The 26,739-nt window shown below is 48.1% G+C and overlaps 1 pseudogene; it reads right to left on the minus strand.

Moving 5' to 3' along the window:
• On the minus strand, positions 1-25,555 carry LOC122923178 (annotated as a pseudogene).
• Between the last annotated feature and the right edge of the window lie 1,184 nt (positions 25,556-26,739).

Raw genomic sequence — 26,739 nt, forward strand, 5'->3', positions numbered from 1 at the left:
CTACATACCCCAACCAGAGGACTTGGACTCGAGCTAAAGCCCCCAATGAACCCAGTAGCCAGCATTAGGAGAACCCCAGCCTATAGCAGAGTTCGAGCCATAAGAATTACTACCTGAGCCAAAACTCTGTGGCCGGTCTCTTGGCTGATTCCCTTGCCACTGATTGATACCCTGTGGACCAGGCTGATTCTAGCAAGCATACCCATCATCCCCGAGCTGCTCTGTAAGGCTGCCGGAGCAGCAGCCATCATTGTAGGGTAAATGCTGAATGGCCTAAAGTTCATGCCACCACCATCCCCCATGTTATTAGGCTGGTTGTGCGCAAGGCCTCCATTGTTTGGCCTGTTATTAGGATATCCCCAATTCCCAAAGATGGGTCCTGGGACTCTGCCACCGCTCTCCAAAGGGCTCTTTCTATTGTGTTTAGCTGCCGATACGTGAACACAGAATCCTTTGATAATCACATCTTCTCCACACAAAGACTTGGCAACCTTGGGAAAAAAATAAAGACATTCAGTCACCGAGGTGACATCTACAAATCCAATTCTAGCACCAATGACTGGGAAAAACATTGGAATTACCGGGCTTCTAAACAACGGCACATTGGTTAACCCTTTCAGCACCGGGCCACTTTCCACCTTAAATCCCAGGCTGATTTTTGCAAATCTGACATGTGTCACTTTGTGTGGTAATAACTTTAGAACACTATTACTTATACAAGCCATTCAGAGAACGTTTTCTCGTGACACATTGTACTTCATGACAGTGGGAAATTTCAGTCGATATATTTCACCTTTATTTATACATTTATCCCAAATTAGAATTTCTCTACTTTTAAGACATCTAGTAATGCCTCATAAAATGGTTACCAACCAACATTCCCCATATGTCGGCTTTGTGTTGGCATCATTTTGTAAATGTTCCTTTTATTTTTAGGACGTTAGAAGACTTTCAACAAAGTTTCCAAAACCATTTTTTAAGCACCAATTCAGTTATAAAGTGATTTTGAGGGGCTTACGTAATGGAAACCCCCCATAAATGACCCCATTTTAGAAACTACACCCCTCAAATTATTCAAAACTGATGTTACAAACTTTGTTAACCCTTGAGGTATTCCTCAAGAATTAAAGGAAAATGGAGGTGAAATTTCTAAATTTCTCTTTTTTGGTAGATTTTTTATATTAATACATTTTTGCTTGCAACACAGCAAGGGTTAACAGCAAAATAAACATTTTGGAGGCAGATTTCACAAGATTGGTTATTAGGCACCATTTTGTATTTGAAGAGACCCTGACATACCCCTACAATGGAAACCCTCAAAAAGTGACCCCATTTTGGAAACTACACTCCTTAAAGATTATGTTACGGATGGTATTGAGCACTTTGACCCCCTAAGCCTTTTACGGAATTTGGAAACGCTTCGCTGTAAAAATGAAGTTTTGTTTCTTCCAATAAAATGTTGCTTTAGCCCCAAATTTTTCATTTTTCACAAGGGGTAACAGGGGAAAAAGCATCAACTAATTTGTTACCCATTTTCTCCTGAATCGGTAACACCCCATGTGTGGTGATAAACTGCTGTGGGGGCTCATGGCAGGACTCAGAACAGAAGGAGCGCCATATGGCTTTTGCAGCGCAGATTTTGATGGATTGGTTTACGGGTGCCATTGGTTTTTATTGTCTTACGTGGGGGCTCATTTTTTGCGGGATGATGTGACCGTTTGATTGGTACCATTTTGGTCGCTAGGTATTAAACTTTGTGAGGCAAGGTGGAAAAACATGGCTGTTTTGGCATAGTTTGGCCACGCCGCAGGATACCACGGTCAGCGCTGACCGAGGCAGTGCAAGGGTTCATGCGCCGGCATCAGCGTTTTCTCCGATGCTGGCTCATACAGCAGGGGTCCAGCTATCAGTGACTGCCGGACCACTGCGGCTGATCGGACGGGAGCAGCTCCTGCGCCCGCACAGAGCACCGTAGCCGTATGGTGCTGGGATTTGTGACCCTGATACCAGCGCCGTACAGGTACAGTGCTGGTATCCTACGGGTTAAAGGGCTTGTCCAGGTTCAGGGCTGAAGCCGGATATAAGCTCCCCTTCACTCCATTACCATGTAGGAGTGCAGCATTTCCTTGCTCCGATGCTCCACTTGTGCAGGGCACGGTCTGTTCTACTGCCGGTGACAGATCAGGCTTCACATCAGTATGCTAGGCAGAGACTTCCACCTAGCAGTGAGCCTGGTGACGTCACCAACACAAATGGGTAGTGTATAGCAGTGTTCTGGGCATCAGTGGTACTGCCTCTAAAACCACCCAGAACAGCTATCTACACGGCCCATTTGTGCCAGTGACATCACCGGGTTCCCTGCTAGGCACAAGTCTCTGCCTAGCATACTGATGTGAAGCTCGGTACGTCACCAGCTGACAACAAGCTACACGATGCAAGGAAAGGGGAGCTTCTATCAGGTTCAGCTTTGAACGCAGCCACTCCTTTAATGACTTGTATTAGGAATGTAAGTGAGTGCTCTCATCTGGGGATTAAGGGCATAAACTCTTGGACCCACTACTATCTTGAGAACGGGGCCCTACCTTACCCTGATAGGAGGCTGTGCACGCATGGATCTCCATTCACTTCTATGGAAGTTTCAAATATAGCCAAGCATGAGTCCCCTTTTCAAGATTGTTGTGCTGGTCCCACTTCTGAGACCTGCCTCCATCAGACATTTAGGACATACCAGTGGATGTGCCACAGGTATAGATGGGACAACCCCTTTAAATCCAGACAGCCACATGGCAAAAAGGGGAAAGCTAAGCCAACTGGTGGTCCGTCATATCCACAATTGTCAGTGTGAGCACTTTTCAGAACCTACCCAATGCTGAGGCAAGAACTGGATCCATTAGTATTTTCTCCATAGATGTGCTATGGAAGGTCTGATCTGTGGAAGCCAGAGCTATATTGCCCACATACAGGGGGATATGTTTATGTGCTTATATAATAGGAAATGATACAATCCTCTAATATGCATGTATATAAAATTCTGCATACATACCGCTCATATCAGACAGCTGACCCTATATGAAGAAGAATGGTACAGCCCATGTATCAGTCCTGTGTAATGTATCCATGGCCGTCATGCCACACCCTTCACCGTACAATGTATGACATTACTGACGCCATGTTTAGTCCTAACCAGCCCTCCTACGGATGCATTTTACAGGACTACAATGGACTGCGACAAAGGCACGGATATAAAAAGGTCCATGAACAGAATTTTAAATAGATGTATATTAGAAAATTGCTCCATAAAACGGGAATACCTGGTTAAGAGTAAGTGAGCGCTTGCACTCAGCCCCCCAGACATCACTGCTTAGTTCTGCAGAAGATTTCATCTACTTAAAGGGAGTGCCCCAAGTCTTCCACAGCCCTGACTCTGCATTCACTCTCCATGGGAGCCTCTGAAGACTTAAAGGGAGTGCCCCAAGTCTTCCACGGCCCTGACTCTGCATTCACTCTCCATGGGAGCCTCTGAAGACTTAAAGGGAGTGCCCCAAGTCTTCCACAGCCCTGACTCTGCATTCACTCTCCATGGGAGCCTCTGAATACTTAAAGGGAGTGCCCCAAGTCTTCCACAGCCCTGACTCTGCATTCACTCTTCATGGGAGTCTCTGAAGACTTAAAGGGAGTGCCCCAAGTCTTCCACAGCCCTGACTCTGCATTCACTCTCCATGGGAGTCTCTGAAGACTTAGAGGGAGTGCCCCAAGTCCTCCACAGCCCTGACTCTGCATTCACTCTCCATGGGAGTCTCTGAAGACTTAAAGGGAGTGCCCCAAGTACTCCACAGCCCTGACTCTGCATTCACTCTCCATGGGAGCCTCTGAAGTCTTAAAGGGAGTGCCCCAAGTCTTCCACAGCCCTGACTCCGCATTCACTCTCCATGGGGGCCTCTGAAGACTTAAAGGGAGTGCCCCAAGTCTTCCACAGCCCTGACTCTGCATTCACTCTCCATGGGAGCCTCTGAAGTCTTAAAGGGAGTGCCCCAAGTCTTCCACAGCCCTGACTCTGCATTCACTCTCCATGGGAGCCTCTGAAGACTTATAGGGAGTGCCCCAAGTCTTCCATAGCCCTGACTCTGCATTCACTCTCCATGGAGGCCTCTGAAGACTTAAAGGGAGTCCCCCAAGTCCTCCACAGCCCTGACTCTGCATTCACTCTCCGTGGGAGCCTCTGAAGACTTAAAGGGAGTGCCCCAAGTCTTCCACAGCCCTGACTCTGCATTCACTCTCCATGGGAGCCTCTGAAGACTTAAAGGGAGTGCCCCAAGTCCTCCACAGCCCTGACTCTGCATTCACTCTCCATGGGAGTCTCTGAAGTCTTAAAGGGAGTGCCCCAAGTCTTCCACAGCCCTGACTCTGCATTCACTCTCCATGGGAGCCTCTGAAGACTTAAAGGGAGTGCCCCAAGTCCTCCACAGCCCTGACTCTGCATTCACTCTCCATGGGAGTCTCTGAAGTCTTAAAGGGAGTGCCCCAAGTCTTCCACAGCCCTGACTCTGCATTCACTCTCCATGGGAGCCTCTGAAGACTTAAAGGGAGTGCCCCCAATTCTTTCACAGCCCTAACTCTGCATTCACTCTCCATGGGAGCCTCTGAAGACTTAAAGGGAGTGCCCCAAGTCTTTCACAGCCCTAACTCTGCAGTCACTCTCCATGGGAGCCTCTGAAGACTTAAAGGGAGTGCCCCAAGTCTTCCACAGCCCTGACTCTGCATTCACTCTCCATGGGAGCCTCTGAAGACTTAAAGGGAGTGCCCCAAGTCTTCCACAGCTCTGACTCTGCATTCACTCTCCATGGGAGCCTCTGAAGACTTAAAGGGAGTGCCCCAAGTCTTCCACAGCCCTGACTCTGAATTCACTCTCCATGGGAGCCTCGGAAGACTTAAAGGGAGTGCCCCAAGTCTTCCACAGCCCTGACTCTGCATTCACTCTCCATGGGAGCCTCTGAAGACTTAAAGGGAGTGCCCCAAGTCTTCCACAGCCCTGACTCTGCATTCACTCTCCATGGGAGCCTCGGAAGACTTAAAGGGAGTGCCCCAAGTCTTCCACAGCCCTGACTCTGCATTCACTCTCCATGGGAGCCTCTGAAGACTTAAAGAGAGTGCCCCAAGTCTTCCACAGCCCTGACTCTGAATTCACTCTCCATGGGAGCCTCTGAAGACTTAAAGGGAGTGCCCCAAGTCTTCCACAGCCCTGACTCTGAATTCACTCTCCATGGGAGTCTCTGAAGACTTAAAGGGAGTGCCCCAAGTCTTCCACAGCCGTGACTCTGCATTCACTCTCCATGGGAGCCTCTGAAGACTACAGCAGGATGGGCAGGGTGTATGTGGGAAACTGGACCCCCACCAATCAGGTACTTCGTTATCCCTTATCCTGTGGGCAGGGGACAGCTTGAAAACTTGGCACAACCCCTTTAAAATGTATGAATGAACACGTTAAAAACCATTTACTCATGCAGAACAGATGACAGATACAATATATAACTTAGCTGCCTCTTACCTGGTCATCGGCAAAGGTCACAAAGGCAAACGCTCTAAATGGCTTTGGGACAAACACATCCACAACCTCCCCGTACTGCGTGAAGAAATGGCGAAGCTCCTCCGCTGTGATATCCTCAGTGCACCGGCCAACATATACCATCCGGCTGCGTACAGGTTCATCCGTGCTTTGCTGTAGAGAAGCCACAATGAGTGAGAGGCCTAGAAGTATGCATCCCAACGTTGTGACGAATAGTAATAAAGTGACATGGCGGTGTCACGTGAATGGGCACAGCAGCGCTTTTACCATTTCCAGAGAACCCTCATTATACAGCTAATAAGAGAATGCGTAAAAAAAATGCAATTGCTGTCAGACCGCTCAGGCAAGATGGCTGCCTCCACAGTGCGGGTCGGAAGATAGAAGGAACAAAGTCTGCCATGAAACTAGATTAGAACCAAAGGACTTGTGTGTCACTGTCTGGTTTTAACGGGCAGTAAAGACTTCTGTGACATATCCCTTTAAAGAGGACCTTTCCTGGGTGTGTAGCAATTGAGATAAATATCTGTGCTGCCACCCTGCCTGGTTTTTAAAATAGCGCTCCTGCGCCCCGTTTTGGCCCCCCACAAATTCTGCGCTCAGTATGCTGATACGGAGCAATGAGGAGGAGACGGAGTCTCTCTGTGGACGTCTCCTTCTCCCTGGCGGTAGAGCTGTCCAATCGCAGCGCAGAGCGTCACAGCCAGGGAGAAGGAGACGCCCAGAGAGAAAGACTCCACCTCCTCCTCATTGCTCCGTATTGGCATACTGAGCGCGGAATTTGCGGGGGGCCATAACGAGGCACAGGAGTGCTATTTTAAAAAAAACGATATATCGCCAAAGCAATCGTATCCCGATAATGATTGTGATATGGCGAGTTGGCCAACCCAAAAATGCTGTGATAACCTACAATGATACACGGCCGCCCGCGATGCCGCACAGCATGGTCGGCGGTTGTATGAACAGAGGGAGGAGGGGCTGGGGGCCGGCATCTGGATTAGGAATGACAGTGGGGACCGGTGCAGTCCCTGTATCCTAATGTACCGGCCCTGCTCACTGTTGTATAATCTTATCTAACCTGCATTGTTAAGATATAATAATCATGTGTAATCCAGCTGTATTACTTACAACTAAGTTCTGTAGCAGGGAGGAGGGAGGAGGCAGGCCGGGAGGACGGGCGGGCGACGCGTCACTCACTATGTCATGCACCTGCGCCGCCCTCTTTATTAATGAAGCAGGCGGCGTCCTCCCGTCCTCCCTCCTCCCTGCTACAGAACCTAGTTGTAAGTAATACAGCTGGATTACACATGATTATTGTATCTTAGCAATGCAGGTTAGATAAGATTATACAACAGTGAGCGGGGCCGGTGCATTAGGATACAGGGACTGCACCGGTCCCCACGGTCATTCCTAATCCAGATGCCGGCCCCCAGCCCCTGTTTTCAGGGTCATTCACACTGCAGGGACACTGTTATGGGGGGGATCTGTGGATGGCACAAAGCATAAGATGTTATAACAGTGCCATCAACAGATCACCCCATAGCAGTGTCATCCACAGATCCCCCCATAACAGTGCCAAACACAGAGCCCCCCATAACAGTGCCAGCCAGAGATCCCCTCCATAGCAGTGTCATCCGCAGATCCCCCCCATAGCAGTGTCATCCACAGATGCCCCATCACAGTGCCATCCAGAGATCCCCATAACAGTGCCATCCACAGATCCCCCCATAACAGTGCCATCCACAGATCCCCCATAATAGTGTCACCCACAGATCTCCTCCATAACAGTGCCATCCACAGATCCCCCCATAACAGTGTCATCCACAGATCCCCCCATAACAGTGCCATCTAGAGATCCCCCATAATAGTGCCATCCACAGACCCCCCATAACAGTGTCATCCACAGATTCCCTATAATAGTGTCATCCACAGATCCCCCATAACAGTGCCATCCACAGATCTCCTCCATAACAGTGCCATCCACAGATCCCCCCATAACAGTGTCATCCACAGACCCCCCCATAACAGTGCCATCCAGAGATCCCCCATAATAGTGCCATCCACAGACCCCCCATAACAGTGTCATCCACAGATCCCCCATATTAGTGTCATCCACAGATCCCCCATATTAGTGTCATCCACAGATCCCCCATAACAGTGCCATCCACAGATCCCCCATAACAGTGCCATCCACAGATCCCCTCCATAACAGTGTCATCCACAGATCCCTCCATAACAGTGTTATCCACAGATCCCCCATAACAGTGTCATCCACAGATCCCCCCATAATAGTATCATCCACAGATCCCCCATAACAGTGCCATCCACAGACCCCCATAACAGTGCCATCCACAGATCCCCCATAACAGTGCCATCCATAGATCCCCCATAACAGTGTCATTCACAGATCTCCTCGTAGACAGTGTCATTCAGAGATCCCCCATAACAATGCCATCCAGAGATCCCCATAACAGTGCCATCTAGAGATCCCCCATAACAGTGCCATCCACAGACCCCCATAATAGTGTAATCCACAAATCTCCTCCATAACAGTGCCATCCACAGATCCCCATAACAGTGTAATCCACAGATCCCCCCATAACAGTGCCATCCAGAGATCCCCCATAATAGTTTCATGCACAGATCCCCCATAACAGTGTTATCCACAGATCCCCCATAACAGTGCCATCTACAGATCCCCCATAATAGTGTCATCCACAGATCCCCCATAACAGTGCCATCCACAGATCCCCCATAACAGTGCCATCCACAGATCCCCCATAAGAGTGTCATCCACAGATCCCCCATAACAGTGCCATCCACAGATCCCCCATAATAGTGCCATCCACAGATCCCCCATAACAGTGCCATCCACAGATCCCCCATAATAGTGCCATCCACAGATCCCCATAACAGTGCCATCCACAGATCTCCCATAACAGTGCCATCCACAGATCCCCATAACAGTGCCATCCACAGATCCCCCATAACAGTGCCATCCACAGATCCCCATAATAGTGTAATCCACAGACCAATATTAGTTCAAAACCCACCAAAAGCACACCTTTTCCAAAATATTATTTTTCTTATTTTCCTACTCAAAAACCTAGGTGCGTCTTATGGGCAGGTGCGTCTTATAGGGCGATAAATCCGGTATATTCCCTTATATTGCTGCTGCTGACTATGGTGTTCTGTAAAACGTTCCTGTTTGTTCGGTGTTTGGAATGATCACATGTTCTTCTCTCTGTTCTATCGGATTTCTCCGTTCTGTGCAGCGCTAGTAAGAAATGGGAAGTTCTGTATTTCGGACTTTTGCGGTAATGAAATATGTTATTCCCTTTAGTAAGAGATGTTTTAGTGTGTAAAGCGCTGTGCGTTTCAGGTCTGGAGTTGGGCATAACCGCATTTCAGCATGACCAGTAATGTGTGTGTGATTGTACCTAGAAAATCCAAGCAAATAGACCTCTAGCGCAATTCCCTTAAAATATCGCATCGCATATCGTTATCGCAATTTCTAGGGCCCTAATCGCAATCGCACAAAATTCCCATTTCGTGCAGCCCTAGTCAGATATTTATCTCAGTTACTACAAACCCCGGAAAGGTCCTCGTTACAAGATAGCCGCTTTCTACAGATCCGATCCAAAGCCCATTTACATCAATCTTCCCATAAGAACCGCTACAGCCATCATGTGTATAATGCCATACACGTCCAGCATTATGTTCCAGGGATTGTATAGAGGGGGCTGCAGTGCCGAGCCCACCCCATATGCAGACGTGACGGCTATATAATAAAGCAGGCACCTGGCCACATTGAGCCCCACGGTACAGCTGTAGTTCTCAAGGAGCCCCACAGGTGGCAGCGCTCCATAACAAATATAGCAGATCTCCCGAACCCTGCAGAGCAAGGAACAGGCGATCTGAAGATCACAGAGTATTTTACACTAAAGTTATCCCTCTTTCCCCATAATGAATTCGCCTTTCACATTCACGTTTTGGCTTCTGTCTGCGAGATCCGTTCAGGGCTCAGCGTCCAAAACGGATCAGTTTGCATTCTAATGTATTCTGAATGGAAAAGGACCCGCTCAGAATGCACCAGTTCAGTCTCCGCTCTGGAGGCCGCAGCGTCTTGTGTCCGTCTGATGAACTGAGCCAAACGTCCTGGCGCACAATGTAAGTCAATGGGGACGGATCCGTTTTCACTGACACAATCGGGCACAATAGAAAACGGATCCGTCCTCCAGTGACTTACATTGTGCGCCAGGACAGATCCGTTTTCACTGACACAATCGGGCACAATAGAAAACGGATCCGTCCTCCAGTGACTTACATTGTGCGCCAGGACGGATCCGTTTTCACTGACACAGTCTGGCACAATAGAAAACGGATCCGTCTCCTCCATTGACTTACATTGTGTGCCAGGACGGATCCGTTTTCACTGACACAGTCTGGCACAATAGAAAACGGATCCGTCCTCCATTGACTTACATTGTGTGCCAGGACGGATCTGTCCTCACTGACACAATCTGGCACAATAGAAAACGGATCCGTCCTCCAGTGACTTACATTGTGCGCCAGGACGGATCCGTTTTCACTGACACAATCGGGCACAATAGAAAACGGATCCGTCCTCCATTGACTTACATTGTGTGCCAGGACGGATCCGTTTTCACTGACACAATCTGGCACAATAGAAAACGGATCCGTCCTCCATTGACTTACATTGTGTGCCAGGACGGATCCGTTTTCACTGACACAATCGGGCACAATAGAAAACGGATCCGTCCTCCATTGACTTACATTGTGTGCCAGGACGGATCCGTTTTCACTGACACAATCTGGCACAATAGAAAACGGATCCCTCCTCCATTGACTTACATTGTGTGCCAGGACGGATCCGTTTTCACTGACACAATCGGGCACAATAGAAAACGGATCCGTCCTCCATTGACTTACATTGTGCACCAGGACGGATCCGTTTTCACTGACACAATCGGGCACAATAGAAAACGGATCCGTCCTCCATTGACTTACATTGTGTGCCAGGACGGATCCGTTTTCACTGACACAATCGGGCATAATAGAAAACGGATCCGTCCTCCATTGACAAAAGAGAAATTCCAGACAGCCGATTTGCCGTTTTTCCTCAGTCCACCTTGCACAAGCATGGCCTGGTCGGTGACTAGCGGTGTGACTGACAGCTGCAGGTTGTGCATCCCAAACTCACAGCAGCCTAGGATCACTATGATGCTGCGAGTTCAGCTCACATGACCTGTAGTCAGGAAAGGCGATGGTCACAGGACACACGCAGCCACGTGGCGTGTTACCGCGGGGCAGCATTGCACTTTTTACACTGCAGGTTGTGTTAGTTTTTGGGGCATATATAATGTCCTAGTGGAGAAGGGTCTTCACTACCGACCACTTCATCATAACAGATGTGAACACATACACCAAAGTCTGAACATGGCTTTACCGTGGAATTAGGCAGCTTACAATGGCACCATCTTCCATCTATCTTGTGACGCAGGGACATCACCTTCACTTGGGTTTCATATTCCGTAAACCTTATGAAGCCAAAACCTCTAGAATGGCCGGTGTGGGCATCTTTTTTAACCTGGCAAAACATTGAGAAAAAGCGTTAAGTGGCAAGAACCATGAAACCACAGCAGGCACTGGGGGACTTTAGCAACATCAATACCTGGGCCATAAGGAGTTCCCCGTAGGTGCTGAAGTAGTCCTTTAGATCCTGCCTTGTTGTTTCCCATGATAAGTTAAGCACAATGAGATCAGAGGTTTTTGTCGCACCTCGCTTGGTTTTTACAGCAGAAGATGCATCAGTTTCTGCAACATAAAAAATAAAATGAATTATAAACCTTCCTTAAAACTAGAGGGAGCGGCGGCTGCTGCAGAGCCCACCCAGGAGACTGCTAGGACTGCCTCTCACCGCACAGGGCAGGGGGTCGGGAAGTCTCCAGGTTAGAATCCAACTCAGGACTAAATGTCCTCCCCACAATTGCATAGGTTTCCTCCCACAGTCCAAAGACTCTCTAATAAGGAACTTATACTAGGAATCGTTTTACAAAGCACAACATCCTTGTAAGTAGAGGTAATGTCCCCCCATGCCCCTCTGCTTCCTCTCACACGTCCACCTGGTCAATACACATCAGACAGCCCCTGTAATAGGACAGCACGTAAGGGGTATGCTGCACAGTGGCATTTTCAGGTCAGCTGTAAAGTCGTACGGGCTTCTGTTGGAACACCTCACATGATATGTTGAAGTTCACAACATAACCTCTGTCAGGCCATCCTATGGAGGGATGGCACACTGCTCGGACATGGTTCAGGGGCCAAGCAATATGCCATCACTCCATGGGACGGGTGCTTTAACCCCCTCAGCCCCGCTAGCTGAAACCCCCTTCATGACCAGAGCACTTTTTACACTTCGGCCCTGCACTACTGTCACCGTTTATCGCTCGGTCATGCAACTTGCCACCTAAATGAATGTTACCTCCTTTTCTTCTCACTAATAGAGCTTTCATTTGGTGGGATTTCATTGCTGCTGACATTTGAACTTTTTTTTATATTAATCGAAAATTACCTAAATTTTTGCAAAAAAACAATTTTTCACTTTCAGTTGTAAAATGTTTCAATTAACCCCTTAGGGACTCAGCCTTATTTCACCGTAAGGACTTGGCTATTTTTTGCAAATCTGACCAGTGTCACTTTAAGTGCTGATAACTTTAAAACGCTTTGACTTATCCAGGCCGTTCTGACATTGTTTTTTCGTCACATATTGTACTTCATGACACTAGTAAAATTAAGTCAAAAAAATATTTTTTTTTGCACCAAAAAATACCAAATTTATCCAAAATTTTGAAAAATTAGCAAATTTCAAAGTTTCAGTTTCTCTACTTCTGTAATACATAGTAATGCCCCCAAAAATTGTGATGACTTTACATTCCCCATATGTCCACTTCATGTGTGAATTATTTTGGGAATGATATTTTATTTTTTGTGGATGTTATAAGGCTTAGAAGTTTAGGAGCAAATCTTGAAATTTTACAGAAATTTACAAAAACTAAATTTTTAGGGACCATTTCAGGTCTGAAGTCGCTTTGCGAGGCTTACATAATAGAAACCACCCAAAAATGACCCCATCTAAGAAACTACACCCCTCAAGGTATTCAAAAGTGATTTTACATATGTTGTTAACCCTTTAGGTGTTGCACAAGAGTTATTGGCAAATGGGGATGAAATTTGAGAATTTCTTTTTTCTGTCTAATATTTCATTTTAACCCATTTTTTCCACTAACAAAGCAAGGGTTAACAGCCAAACAAGACTGTATCTTTATTGCCCTGACTCTGCTGTTTACAGAAACACCCAATATGTGGCCGTAAACTGCTGTACGGCCACACAGCGGGGCGTAGAGTGAAAGGTGCGCCGTATGGTTTTTGGAAGCCAGATTTTTATGGACTGGTTTTTTGACACCATGTCCCATTTGAACCCCCCTGATGCACCCCTAGAGTAGAAACTCCCTAAAAGTGACCCCATCTAAGAAACTACACCCCTCAAGGTATTCAAAACTGGTTTCACATACGTCGTTAACCCTTTAGGTGTTGCACAAGAGTTATTGGCAAATGGGGATGAAATTAGAAAATTTCTTTTTTTGCCTTATTTTCCATTTTAACCCATGTTTTCCACTAACATAGCAAGGGTTAACAGCCAAACAAGACTATCTTTATTGCCCTGACTCTGCCGTTCACAGAAACACCCAATATATGGCGGTACACTACTGTACGGCCACACAGCGGGGCGTAGAGTGAAAGGTGCGCCGTATGGTTTTTGGAGGGCTGATTTTTATGGACCGGTTTATTTACACCGTGTCCTGTTTCAACCCCCCTGATGCACCCCTGGAGTCGAAACTCCCTAAAAGTGACCCCATTTTGGAAACTACAGGATAAGGTGGCATTTTTTGGGGGAGTATTTTTAGGGCAAATATAATTTTTGGTTGCTCTATATTACATTTTTGTGAGGCAAGGTTACCAAAAATTGAAATTCTGATATTTCATCTCCATTTGCCATTAACTGTTGAGGAACACCTAAAGGGTTAATAAAGTTTGTATTATCAGTTTTGAATACCTTGAGGGGTGTAGTTTCTTAAATGGGGTCAATTTTAGGGAGTTTTTACTCTAGGGGGGCATCAGGGGGGCTTCAAAAGGGATATGGTGTCAATAAAAAAGGCCATCAAAATCGGCCTTCCAGAAACCATGTCGGGCCTTTCCTTTTGCGGCCTCCCTTTTACTGATACAGCAGTTTACGACCACAAATGTGGCGTTTCTGTAAACTGCAGTATCAGGGTAATAAATTTTAACTTTTGTTTGGTTGTTAACCCTTGTTTTGTTACCGGAAAAAACGGACTGAAATGGAAAAGTGCCAAAAATAGCGGTTTTGGCACCGTTTTTTTTTGTTTGTTTTTTAACCGTGTTAATCTGGGTAGTTAGGTCATGGGATATTGTTATAGAGGAGATTCTTACGGACGCGGCAATATCTAATAAGTCTACTTTTTTTTAACAATTATTTAGGTTTTTGACTATATTATCTTTTTTGATACAACATTTTTTTTTGGGTATCTCTAAAGTCTAAGTGTCATTTTTTTTATTTTCTTTTAGCCAATTATCTTATGTGGGGGCTCATTTTTTGCGGGATGAGCGGACGGTTTTATTGGCACTATTTTGGGGGCTATATGACTTTTTGATCGCTTGCTATTAAACTTTTTGTTATGTAAGGTGACAAAAAAAATATTTTTTTGCACCTTTTTTTTTTTTTTTTTTTTTACTGTGTTAATCTGGGGGGTTGGGTCATGGGGTATTTTTATAGAGGAGATTCTTACGGACGCGGCGATACCTAATAAGTAAACTTTTTTTTACAATTATTTATGTTTTAGACTATATTATCCTTTTTGATACCCTAAAAAAATTTTTGTATCTCTAAAGTCTAAGAGTCATTTTCTATTTTTTTTTTTATCTGATTATCTTATGTGGGGGCTCATTTTTTGCGGGATGAGATGACGGTTTTATTGGCACTAATTTGGGGGCTATATGACTTTTTGATCGCTTGCTATTAAACTTTTTATTATGTAAGGTGACAAAAAAAACTTTTTTTGCACCTTTTTTTTTTTTTTTCTGTACCGTGTTAATCGGGGGGGTTAGGTCATGGGGTCGTTTTATAGAGGAGATTATTACCGACGCGGCGATACCTAATATGTCTACTTTTAATAAATTATTTTAGTTTTTTTGGGTGTCTCAAGTCTGAGAACCATTTTTTTTTATCCGATGTCAGTGCTTAATTGGGATATAAATTTAGTACTCCATGGAAGTGCGATACTCCCTGAAGCAATCGATAACGCAGAGGCCCGGATGATCGGGGCACGTGTCACACTGAGTTGTGGTGTCCTTCCGTATCCCCCTCCTGCGACACACTCTGCATCTTTTTTGGGTTCGTCCCTTCTTTCCAGTATGGGGGACCACACCTGGAAAGTGTTGGCCAGGGACGATCCGGGCGCCTCCAGTTCCCGGTCAGAAAAGATCAGGGCCTTGAGGACTGCCTCATAGAACTGAAGGAATGTCCCTGTGTTGCCAGCGCTCCGGGACAGCACAAAAGAGTTGTACATGGCAACCTGTACCAACTAGACAATGCAACTTTTTTGTACCATGCCCGGGTTTTGCGCATGGCGTTATATGGCTTGAGGACTTGATCAGAGAGATCAACTCCTCCCATATACCGATTGTAGGCGACGATACAATCGGGCTTGAGGACCGTTGCCGCGGTACCTCGCACAGGGACAGGGGTGATGCCGTTACCATGAATTGTGGACAGCATAAGGACATCCCTCTTGTCCTTATACCTGACCAGCAACAGGTTTCCAGTGGTAAGGGCATGGGTCTCACCCCTGGGGATAGGTACCTGGAGGGGGTGGGCAGGGAGGCCGCGTTGATTTTTCCGCACGGTCCCACAAGCGGACGTGGATCTGGCGGCAAGGGACTGGAACAAGAGGATACTAGTATAAAAGTTATCCACGTAAAGGTGGTAACCCTTATCCAGCAGTGGGTGCATAAGGTCCCACACAAGTTTCCCGGTAACACCCAGAGTGGGGGGACATTCTGGGGGTTGAATCCGGGAATCTCGCCCCTCGTATACACGAAATTTGTAAGTGTACCCTGAGGTACTCTCACAAATTTTGTATAGCTTCACGCCATACCTCGCCCGCTTGGAAGGCACATACTGGCGGAAAATGAGTCTCCCCTTGAACGCAATGAGAGACTCATCAACCGCGACCTCCCTTCCAGGTACATAGGCCTCCATGAATTTGGCCCCAAAGTGATCGATGACCGGCCGTATCTTATACAGACGGTCATGGGCAGGATCACCTTGGGGTGGACATGCTGCATTATCGGAATAATGCAGACATTTCCGGATGGCCTCAAACCGGGAGCGTGTCATAACCGTACTGTAAAGTGGGGTCTGATATAGGACGTCCCCACTCCAGTACAGCCTGGCACTGGGTTTCTTGACCAGGCCCATATGCAGCACGAGGCCCCAAAATGTCCTCATTTCGGCTGCACTGACCGGCGTCCAGCCACCGGGCCTGGCCAAAAAGGAGCCCGGGTGTTGAGCGACGAACTGTTGGGCGTACAGATTCGTCTGCTCCACCATCAGATTTACCAGTGGGTCACTGACAAAATGACAAAAAAAGTCATATTCAGTGTAGCCCACTGTGGAAATCTGGATTCCTGATTGGCCTACGAAATCGGGAATCACGGGCTCGTATCGCTCTGGGCTACACCAGACAAGTTCACCGGCAGGGTGCTCCGGTGGATTTAACTGGTGGGCCGGGAAACCAGTACGAGCCCCAGAGCTGCTCGTACTAGTGTGGGCCACAGGGTCCCTAACATGGCGGTCCCCTTGCTCCGCCTGGCGGCGTCTCCGCCGCCTTGGGGGCTCATCATCATCGCTAGATGATGAGGAGGATGCGGATGACAACAGGAATGTGGGATCATCCTCATCCTCACTGGGACTCTCGGACTCGGAGGCAAGCTGGGCGTATGCCTCCTCGGCCGAGAACGTCCGGCGGGCCATAGGGGAGTGTGTGTCTGCGTGTATATGTGCGTGTGTGTAACTCTTTATTTGGTGTGCGTGTGTGAGGGGGCACGGGTGTTCACGAACTCACCCTAAAACGAACAGAAAAAAAATAAAATAAACTAACTAAAAAAAGGGCAAAAAATGTGGGGGAAAAAATTCAAAACCGCTGATCAACCGTCCGAAGTTGATCAGCGGTGGGGTGTGCGATGCGCTAACAGTGGCAGGGGGAGGGGGGCAAGTGGCAGCACCCCTGGGGGGTCTAGGGTCACACAGCTGTGCTGTGGACCCCAGACACCCTAACTGGGGTGATGCAATAAAAGTTCAAAAAAAACTACCTTTCCCTTTTTTTTTCCCTGCCTAAACCAAACTTTCCCTAGCTGTCCCTATGTACCTGATGGGGTGCTGGGGGCAGAGATCGGGTCCTGGGGGGGCACAGATCGGGTGCAGGCAGCGGTGCAGCGGTGGCAGCAGACACGTGCAGGCAGCTCCTCTCTCCTCCGGCTCCGGAACACAAAAGGAGGAGGAGAGGAGCGCCTGCCTCTTTTGAATCTGCCGCCGGACCGCCCACAGACCAATCAGAAAGCGATCCTGAGTGGTGATGTCACCATCACCACTCAGGATCGCTGGATGGTGATTGGTGGAGTGAAATCACACCACCATCACCATCCTGTTCCGGGTTATCGGGTCTTCAGAGACCCGAATAACCCGGAAACGCAGAAAACCGCAGGTCTGAATTGACCTGCGTTTTTCTGCGATCGCATACATGGGGGGGGTCACCGGACCCCCCGACGCATTTGCCCCAAGTGCCTGCTCAATGATTTGAGCAGGCACGGGGTTTCGATCGCCGCCGGCCGCGCGGCGGTGATTGAAAATGCACAGGGCGTACATGTACGCCCTGTGTCCTTAAGTACCAGGGCACAAGGGCGTACCTGTACGCCCTGTGTCCTTAAGGGGTTAAAACTACATTTCTATATACATTTCTATATACATTTTTCTCTAAATTTATTGTTCTACATGTCTTTGTTTAAAAAAATGCAATAAGTGTATATTTATTGGTTTGGGTAAAAGTTATAGCGTTTACAAACTATGGTACAAAAATGTGAATTTCCGTTTTTTGAAGCAGCTCTGACTTTCTGAGCACCTGTCATGTTTCCTGAGGTTCTACAATGCCCAGACAGTAGAAAAACCCCTCAAATGACCCCATTTTGGAAAGTAGACACCCTAAGGTATTCGCTGATGGGCATAGTGAGTTCATGGCAGTTTTTATTTTTTGTCACAAGTTAGCGGAAAATTATTATTATTATTTTTTTTTTACAAAGTCTCATATTCCACTAACTTGTGACAAAAAATAAAATTTAACATGAATTAAACATACCCCTCATGGAATACCTTGGGGTGTCTTCTTTCCAAAATGGGGTCACATGTGGGGTATTTATACTTCCCTGGCATTTTAGGGTCCCTAAAGCGTAAGAAGTAGAATGCCCTGTGAAATCCTGAAAGTACTCATTGGAAATTGAGCCCCTTTGCGCATCTTGGCTGCAAAAAAAGTGTCACACATCTGGTATCGCCGTACTCGGGAGAAGTTGGGCAATGTGTTTTGGGGGGTCTTTTTACATATACCCATGCTGGGTGAGAGAAATATCTCTCTAAAAGACAACTTTTCCCCTTTGTATAAAAAAATAAAATAAAAAAAAAGTTGTCATTTTACAGAGATATTTCTCTCACCCAGCATGGGTATATGTAAAATGACACCGCAAAACACATTCCCCAACTTCTCCTGAGTACGGTGATACCAGATGTGTGACACTTTTTTTGCAGCCTAGGTGTGCAAAGGGGCCCAAATTCTATTATGGTATCTATTAAGGCCTCATGCACACGACCGTTGTGTTCATCCGTGGCCGTTGTGCCGTTTTCCTTTTTTTTCGCGGACCCATTGAATTTCAATGGGTCCGTGGAAAAATCGGAAAATGCACTGTTTTGCAGCCGAGACCGTGATCCGTGTTTCCTGTCCGTCAAAAAAATAAGACCTGTCCTATTTTTTTGACAGACAACGGTTCACGGACCCATTCAAGTCAATGGGTCCGTGAAAGAACACGGATGCACACAAGATTGGCATCCGTGTCCGTGATCCGTGGCCGTAGGTTGCTTTCATACAGACGGATCCGAAGATCCGTCTGCATAAAAGCTTTTTCAGAGGCGAGTTTTCACTTCTGAAAACTCAGATCCGACAGTATATTCTAACACAGAGGCGTTCCCATGGTGATGGGGACGCTTCAGGTTAGAATATACTGAAAAACTGTGTACATGACTGCCCCCTGCTGCCTGGCAGACCCCCCCCCCGTTTTTAACTCATTGGTGGCCAGTGCGGCCGCCCTCCCCTGTAGTTAACTCATTGGTGTCCAGTGGGCCCCCCCCCTCCCTCCCCTGTAGTTAACTCATTGGTGTCCAGTGATCCCCCCTCCCTCCCCTGTAGTTAACTCATTGGTGTCCCGGTTGCCATGGTTACCGATCGGAGCCCCAGCGATTACACTGGGACTCCGATCGGTACTCTCCACTGCCACCAATGATAGGGGGGGCGATTTTAATTAGGAGGGGGAGGGAGGGGAGAGGGCCCACTGGCCACCAATGAGTTATCTACAGCGGAGGGAGGGGGGCCCACTGGACACCAATGAGTTAACTACAGGGGAGGGAGGGGGGCCCACTGGCCACCAATGAGTTAAAAACAGGGGGGAGGGGGGGGTCTGCCCCCTGCTGCCTGGCAGCACCTGTCAGGCAGCAAGGGGCAGTCATGTACACAGTTTTTCAGTATATTCTAACCTGAAGCGTCCCCATCACCATGGGAACGCCTCTGTGTTAGAATATACTGTTGGATCTGAGTTTCACGATCTAGCTCATATCCGACAGTATATTCTAACATAGAGGCGTTCCCATGGTGATGGGGACGCTTCAAGTTAAAATATACCATCGGATTGGAGAAAACTCCAATCCGATGGTATAAAAGAACTCCAGACTTTACAGTGAAAGTCAATGGGGACGGATCCGTTTGAAATGGCACCATATTGTGTCAACGTCAAACGGATCCGTCCCCATTGACTTGCATTGTAATTCAGGACGGATCCGTTTGGCTCCGCACGGCCAGGCGGACACCAAAACAACTTTTTTTTCATGTCCGTGGATCCTCCAAAAATCAAGGAAGACCCACGGACGAAAAAACGGTCACGGATCACGGACCTACGGACCCCGTTTTTGCGGACCATGAAAAAAAAATGTTGTGTGCATGAGGCCTAAGAGGGCATTTTTAGGCATTTGGATTCTCACGCTTTAGGGCCCCTAAAATGCCAGGGTAGTATAAATACCCCACAAGTGACCCCATTTTGGAAAGAAGACACCCCAAGGTATTCCGTGAGGGACATGGCGAGTTCCTAGATAAAAATATTTTTTTATTTTTTTTTGGGCAGAAGTTAATGGAAAATGATTTTGTAAGAGAAAAAAACAAAAAAATTATTCTATGAACTCGCCATGCCCCTCAAAAGTGATCTTTTATAGCGCCACAGCGATTTTACGGTGTTTTTGCAGTGATCAGAATAAAAAAATTCAGTCACTGCGGTGGGGCTGAACTGAAAAATTTAGGAGCCAAATCAAATTTTTAGTCACCGAATCAAAATGTTGGTATCGTGACAATGCTACGCCGATCAGATCGGCATAGGGTTGTTTTGATACCAAAATTTTGATTCGCTTTCGTCACCATAAAAAAAGTATTGTGATACTCAAGACCGCGCAAAAAAAACAACACCAAAAAAAGCCGCGTGCATTTTGCATTTTATAAAACATTCGGCCCATAATAGAACAGTCCTATCCTATTTTTTGGGGTGACAAGGTGACTAAAAAATGGCGATTGCTCACCGCATAGGAGATATTTTTTAATAATTTAATAGTTTGGACTTTTCGGATGCAGCGCTATGTAATATGTTTATTTATTTATTGTTTATATATTTTATATGTAAAATTGGGAAAGGGGGGATTTAACCTTAATATTTTAGGGCACTTTCACACTAGTGTTTCTCTTTTCCGGCATAGAGGTCCGTCCTAGGGGCTCAATATCAGAAAAGAACTGATCAGGCAGATCGCCCTTTATTCTGACTGGAGAGCGATCCGTTCAGGATGCATCAGGACGTCTTCAGTTCAGTCATTAGGACTGTTCAGGTAAAATATAAAAACGCAGTATGCTACGGTTTTATCTCCGGCGGAAAAAAAACTGAAGATTTGCCTGAATGCCGCATCCAGCATTTTTTCCCATAGGAATGTATTAGTGCCGGATCTGGCATTCAAAATACCGGAATGCACCCGCACTGAATCCGGACCCATTCACTTCTATGGGGCTGTGCACATGAGCGGTGATTTTCACACATCACTTGTGCGTTGCGTGAAAATCGCAGCATGCTCTATGTTGTGCGTTTTTCACGCAATGCAGGCCCCATAGAAGCTAATGGGGCTGCGTGGAAATCGCAAGCAAGTGCGGATGCGGTACGATTTTCACTCATGGTTGCTAGGAGACAGTCTATTCACTGTGTTATTTTCCCTTATAACAGGGTTATGAATACAGACTGCAAAGTAGAAGGTCAATATAATAAACATTGGCGCAGTGCGCCCCCCAACACCCCAGTATGATAACCATTGGTGGCGCAGTGTGCTCCCCCAATATAATTAACATTGGCGCAGTGCGCCCCCCCATCACCCCAGTATGATAAGCATTGGTGGCGCAGTGTGCCCCCCTCAATATAATAAACATTGGTGGCGCAGTGTGCCCCCTCAATATAATAAACATTGGTGGCGTAATGCGCCCCCCCAACACCCCAGTTTGATAAACATTGGTGGCGCAGTGTGCCCCCCTCAATATAATAAACATTGGTGGCGCAGTGCGCCCCCCTCAATATAATAAACATTGGTGGCGCAGTGCGCACCCCTCAATATAATAAACATTGGTGGCGCAGTGCGCACCCCTCAATATAATAAACATTGGTGGCGCAGTGTGCCCCCCTCAATATAATAAACATTGGTGGCGCAGTGTGCCCCCCTCAATATAATAAACATTGGTGGCACAGTGTGCCCCCCTCAATATAATAAACATTGGTGGCGCTGTGTGCCCCCTCAATATAATAAACATTGGTGGCGCAGTGTGCCCCCTCAATATAATAAACATTGGTGGCGCAGTGTGCCCCCCTCAATATAATAAACATTGGTGGCGCAGTGTGCCCCCTCAATATAATAAACATTGGTGGCGCAGTGTGCCCCCCTCAATATAATAAACATTGGTGGCGCAGTGTGCCCCCCTCAATATAATAAACATTGGTGGCGCAATGCGCCCCCCCTCAATATAATGAACATTGGTGGCGTAGTGGGCAGTGCCAATGAGGGTTAAAAAAAATTATAATAATTAACTCACCTCCTCCAATTGATCGTCTCCTGTTCTTTCTTCGGGACCTGTCAAAGGACCTGTGGTGACATCACTGTGCTCATCACATGATACATCACATGATTCATCACCATGGTAATGGACCATGTGATGAGCTCAGTGACATCACCACAGGTCCTGAAGAAAGAACAGGAGACCGGCAGCTACGCAATCAACTGGAGGAGGTGAGTTAATTTAAAAAAAAAAATGTAACCCTCATTGGCACTTCCCACTGAGCCACCAATGTTTCTTATACTGGGGGGGGGCACACTGTGCCACCAATGTTTCTTATACTGGGGTGTGGGGGGCACACTGTGCCACCAATGTTTCTTATACTGGGGTGTGGGGGGCACACTGTGCCACCAATGTTTCTTATACTGGGGTGTGGGGGGCACGCTGTGCCACCAATGTTTCTTATACTGGGGGGGCACACTGTGCCACCAATGTTTCTTATACTGGGGTGTGGGGGGCACACTGTGCCACCAATGTTTCTTATACTGGGGTGTGGGGGGCACACTGCTACCAATGTTTCTTATACTGGGGTGTTGGGGAGCACGCTGTGCCACCAATGTTTCTTATACTGGGGGGGCACACTGTGCCACCAATGTTTCTTATATTGGGGTGTGGGGGGCACACTGTGCCACCAATGTTTCTTATACTGGGGGGGCACACTGTGCCACCAATGTTTCTTATACTGGGGTGTGGGGGGCACACTGTGCCACCAATGTTTCTTATACTGGGGTGTTGGGGAGCACGCTGTGCCACCAATGTTTCTTATACTGGGGGGGGCACACTGTGCCACCAATGTTTCTTATACTGGGGTGTGGGGGGCACACTGTGCCACCAATGTTTCTTATACTGGGGTGTGGGGGGCACACTGTGCCACCAATGTTTCTTATACTGGGGTGTGGGGGACACACTGTGCTACCAATGTTCTTATACTGGGGTGTTGGGGAGCACGCTGTGCCACCAATGTTTCTTATACTGGGGGGGCACACTGTGCCACCAATGTTTCTTATACTGGGGTGTGGGGGGCACACTGTGCCACCAATGTTTCTTATACTGGGGTGTGGGGGGCACACTGTGCTACCAATGTTTCTTATACTGGGGTGTGGGGGGCACACTGTGCTACCAATGTTTCTTATACTGGGGTGTTGGGGAGCACGCTGTGCCACCAATGTTGCTTATACTGGGGGGGCACACTGTGCCACCAATGTTTCTTATACTGGGGTGTGGGGGGCACACTGTGCCACCCATGTTTCTTATACTGGGGTGTTGGGGAGCACGCTGTGCCACCAATGTTTCTTATACTGGGGGGGGGCACACTGTGCCACCAATGTTTCTTATACTGGGGTGTGGGGGGCACACTGTGCCACCAATGTTTCTTATACTGGGGTGTGGGGGGCACACTGTGCCACCAATGTTTCTTATACTGGGGTGTGGGGGGCACACTGTGCCACCAATGTTTCTTATACTGGGGTGTGGGGGGCACACTGTGCCACCAATGTTTCTTATACTGGGGTGTGGGGGGCACACTGTGCCATCAATGTTTCTTATACTGGGGTGTTGGGGAGCACGCTGTGCCACCAATGTTTCTTATACTGGGGGGGGGGGCACACTGTGCCACCAATGTTTCTTATACTGGGGTGTGGGGGGCACACTGTGCCACCAATGTTTCTTATACTGGGGTGTGGGGGGCACACTGTGCCACCAATGTTTCTTATACTGGGGTGTGGGGGGCACACTGTGCCACCACTGTTTCTTATACTGGGGTGTTGGGGGGCACACTGTGCCACCAATGTTTCTTATACTGGGGTGTTGGGGGGGCGGCACTGCGCCACCAATGTTTCTTATACTGGGGTGTTGGGGGGGGCACACTGTACAGGGAGTCTAAGAAAGAATCGAATGAGTCACTAACTAAGTCGGATCTTTAGATTCTTTTCACCTGCGACTCATTCGATTCTTTCATCCTGTACTTGTCAGTGACTCAGAGCTGCTAGTGCTTGCCTTGCCTCAGCTCTGATTGGTTGGTGGGGCGGGAAGGGGAGGGGCTGGCAGCAGCAGCTTCCACTCTAGGATCAGATTACACTCCTCCCGAGCCCCTCCCCTCCCTGCTGCCAGCGACTCTGCTATTGTGTGCTGTGACTCACTGCCTCGGCTCTGATTGGTTGGTGGGGTGGAGGGGCTGGCAGAAGCAGCTTCCACTCTAGGACCAGATTACACTCCTCCCGAGCCCCTCCCCTCCTTGCTGCCAGCGGCTCTGCTATTGTGTGCTGTGACTCACTGCCTCGGCTCTGATTGGTTGGTGGGGTGGAGGGGAGGGGCTGGCAGAAGCAGCTTCCACTCTAGGATCAGATTACACTCCTCCCGAGCCCCTCCCCTCCCTGCTGCCAGCGGCTCTGCTATTGTGCGCTGTGACTCACTGCCTCAGCTCTGATTGGTTGGTGGGCGGGGAGGGGCTGGCAGCAGCAGCTTCCACTCTAGGATCAGATTACACTCCTCCCGAGCCCCTCCCCTCCCTGCTGCCAGCGGCTCTGCTATTGTGTGCTGTGACTCACTGACTCAGCTCTGATTGGTTGGTGGGCGGGGAGGGGAGGGGCTGGCAGCAGCAGCTTCCACTCTAAGAACATCGGCGGCGGCAGAGAACTATCAGCTCCTGTGCCCGTCGCTGTTCTACTGCAGAGCTGCCGCGGAGGGTCTAGTCGCAAATGGCGACAAGACTAAAAAGTCTTGTCGCCATTTGTGAATTCTAAGTCGCATTGGCGACCATTTTGGTCGCCATCTGGAGCCCTGAAGTGTGCGCACAAGATCAGGCCTGATCGGATGAACACTGCGTTTTTTGTAGAGCCTATAGAACATGTCCTATTCTTCTCCGCAATTGCGGACAAGAAAAGGCATTTTCTATATAGTTCTGGCAATGTGCGGATCCGCAAAATGCAGAAAGCACATTGCTGGTGTCCGTGTTTTGTGCATCCGCAAAACACATACAGACGTCTGAATGGAGCCTGACAGGGGGGTGATCAGGAGTTAATTAGTGACGGGGGGTGTAGGGTGGCGCTTGGTGCTACTTACTGAGCTGCCTGTGTCCTCTGGTGGTCGATCCAAACAAAAGGGACACCAGATGACCAGGTAGCGGAATATCAGACGCGGTTATCAAAACAGCATCTGATATACCTTTCAAGGGTTAAAAAATAAAGAAATCGCATCTACAGCCTGCCAGCACGTGATCGCCGCTGGCAGGCTGTAGACGCACTCGTTTACCTGACGTTTTCTGTGAACGCGCGCTCCTGCGTTCACAGGAAATCTCGCATCTCGCGCCGAAGATAAACAAACCGGCCGACTCCGGACCGCAATCCTGCGTTAGGCGGTTAACCAGTAATAGTCCAGCTTTCTGTCGCACCACCATCTTCCTGGGGGATTTCACGTGGTTGTAACTGGGGATGAGCACATTTCATATTTTGACATTAGTTTTTCGGTTCGGGTTGTGGTATTTACTGAATTGCGTTATGGATTCCGTTACCACGCACCCTAATGCAATCCCATAACGGAAAGCCTTTAGAGGCATTCCGTTATTCATTCCGTCATATTAGAAGTCTATGGCCTGTATAGCGGATCCGTCCGGTTTACGTTACGCTGGAGTCTTCTCCTGCATAAGGGCACTTTCACACTGGCGTTTTTCTTTTCCGGCGCTGAGTTCCGTCCTTGGGGCTCTATACCGGAAAAGAACTGATCAGTTTCATCCCCAGGCATTCTGAATGGAGAGCGATCCGCTCAGGAAGCATCAGGACGTCTTCAGTTCAGCGCGCTACGGTTTTCTCTCCGGCGAAAAAAACTGAAGACTTGCCTGAACGCCAGATCCGGCATTTTTTCCCATAGGAATGTATTAGCGCCGGATCTGGCATTCAGAATACCGGAATGCCGGATCCGTTGTTCCGGCATGCGCATATCAGTAAAAATGAGAAAAAATGTACAAGACGGATCTGTCGGTCCGCATGACAAGCGCAGAGACGGATCCGTCCTTGCAATGCATTTGTGAGACGGATCCGGATCCGTCTCACAAATGCTTTCAGTCAGCGGCAGATCGGCGGATCCGGTGGCCAGTTCCGACGACGGAACTGCCCGCCAGATCACACTGCCGCTAGTGTGAAAGTAGCCTAACATAAACCGGACGGATCCGTTATGCAGGCCATAGACTTATTATGACGGAATGAATAACGGAATGCCTCTAAAGGCTTTCCGCTATGGGATTGCATTAGGGCGCGTGGTACCGGAATCCATAACGCAATTCACATTATACCACAACCCGAAAACAAATGTCCAAATATGGAATTCGCTCATCCCTAGTTGTATCTGCAATGTCTCCCCCCGATCACTGCTTCCTCATAGACCTTGGTGGTGCAGTGGCATCATACTGATGACCTACTACCCTCAGGACAGGTTAATATCCTGCGACGGATCTCAATAGCGGAAAGGGAAAGCGCAGGTGTGAGACTAGCCTAAGCCAGTTTTCCTCCACACCAGTTTGGATTAATCTCCCCAGGGCCGTCTTTGCCGCAGGGCAAAAGGGGCAGCTGCCCTGGGCCCAGTTGC

This window comes from Bufo gargarizans, unplaced genomic scaffold (genome assembly GCF_014858855.1).
Source record: "Bufo gargarizans isolate SCDJY-AF-19 unplaced genomic scaffold, ASM1485885v1 original_scaffold_1315_pilon, whole genome shotgun sequence".
Taxonomy (NCBI): Eukaryota; Metazoa; Chordata; class Amphibia; order Anura; family Bufonidae; genus Bufo; species Bufo gargarizans.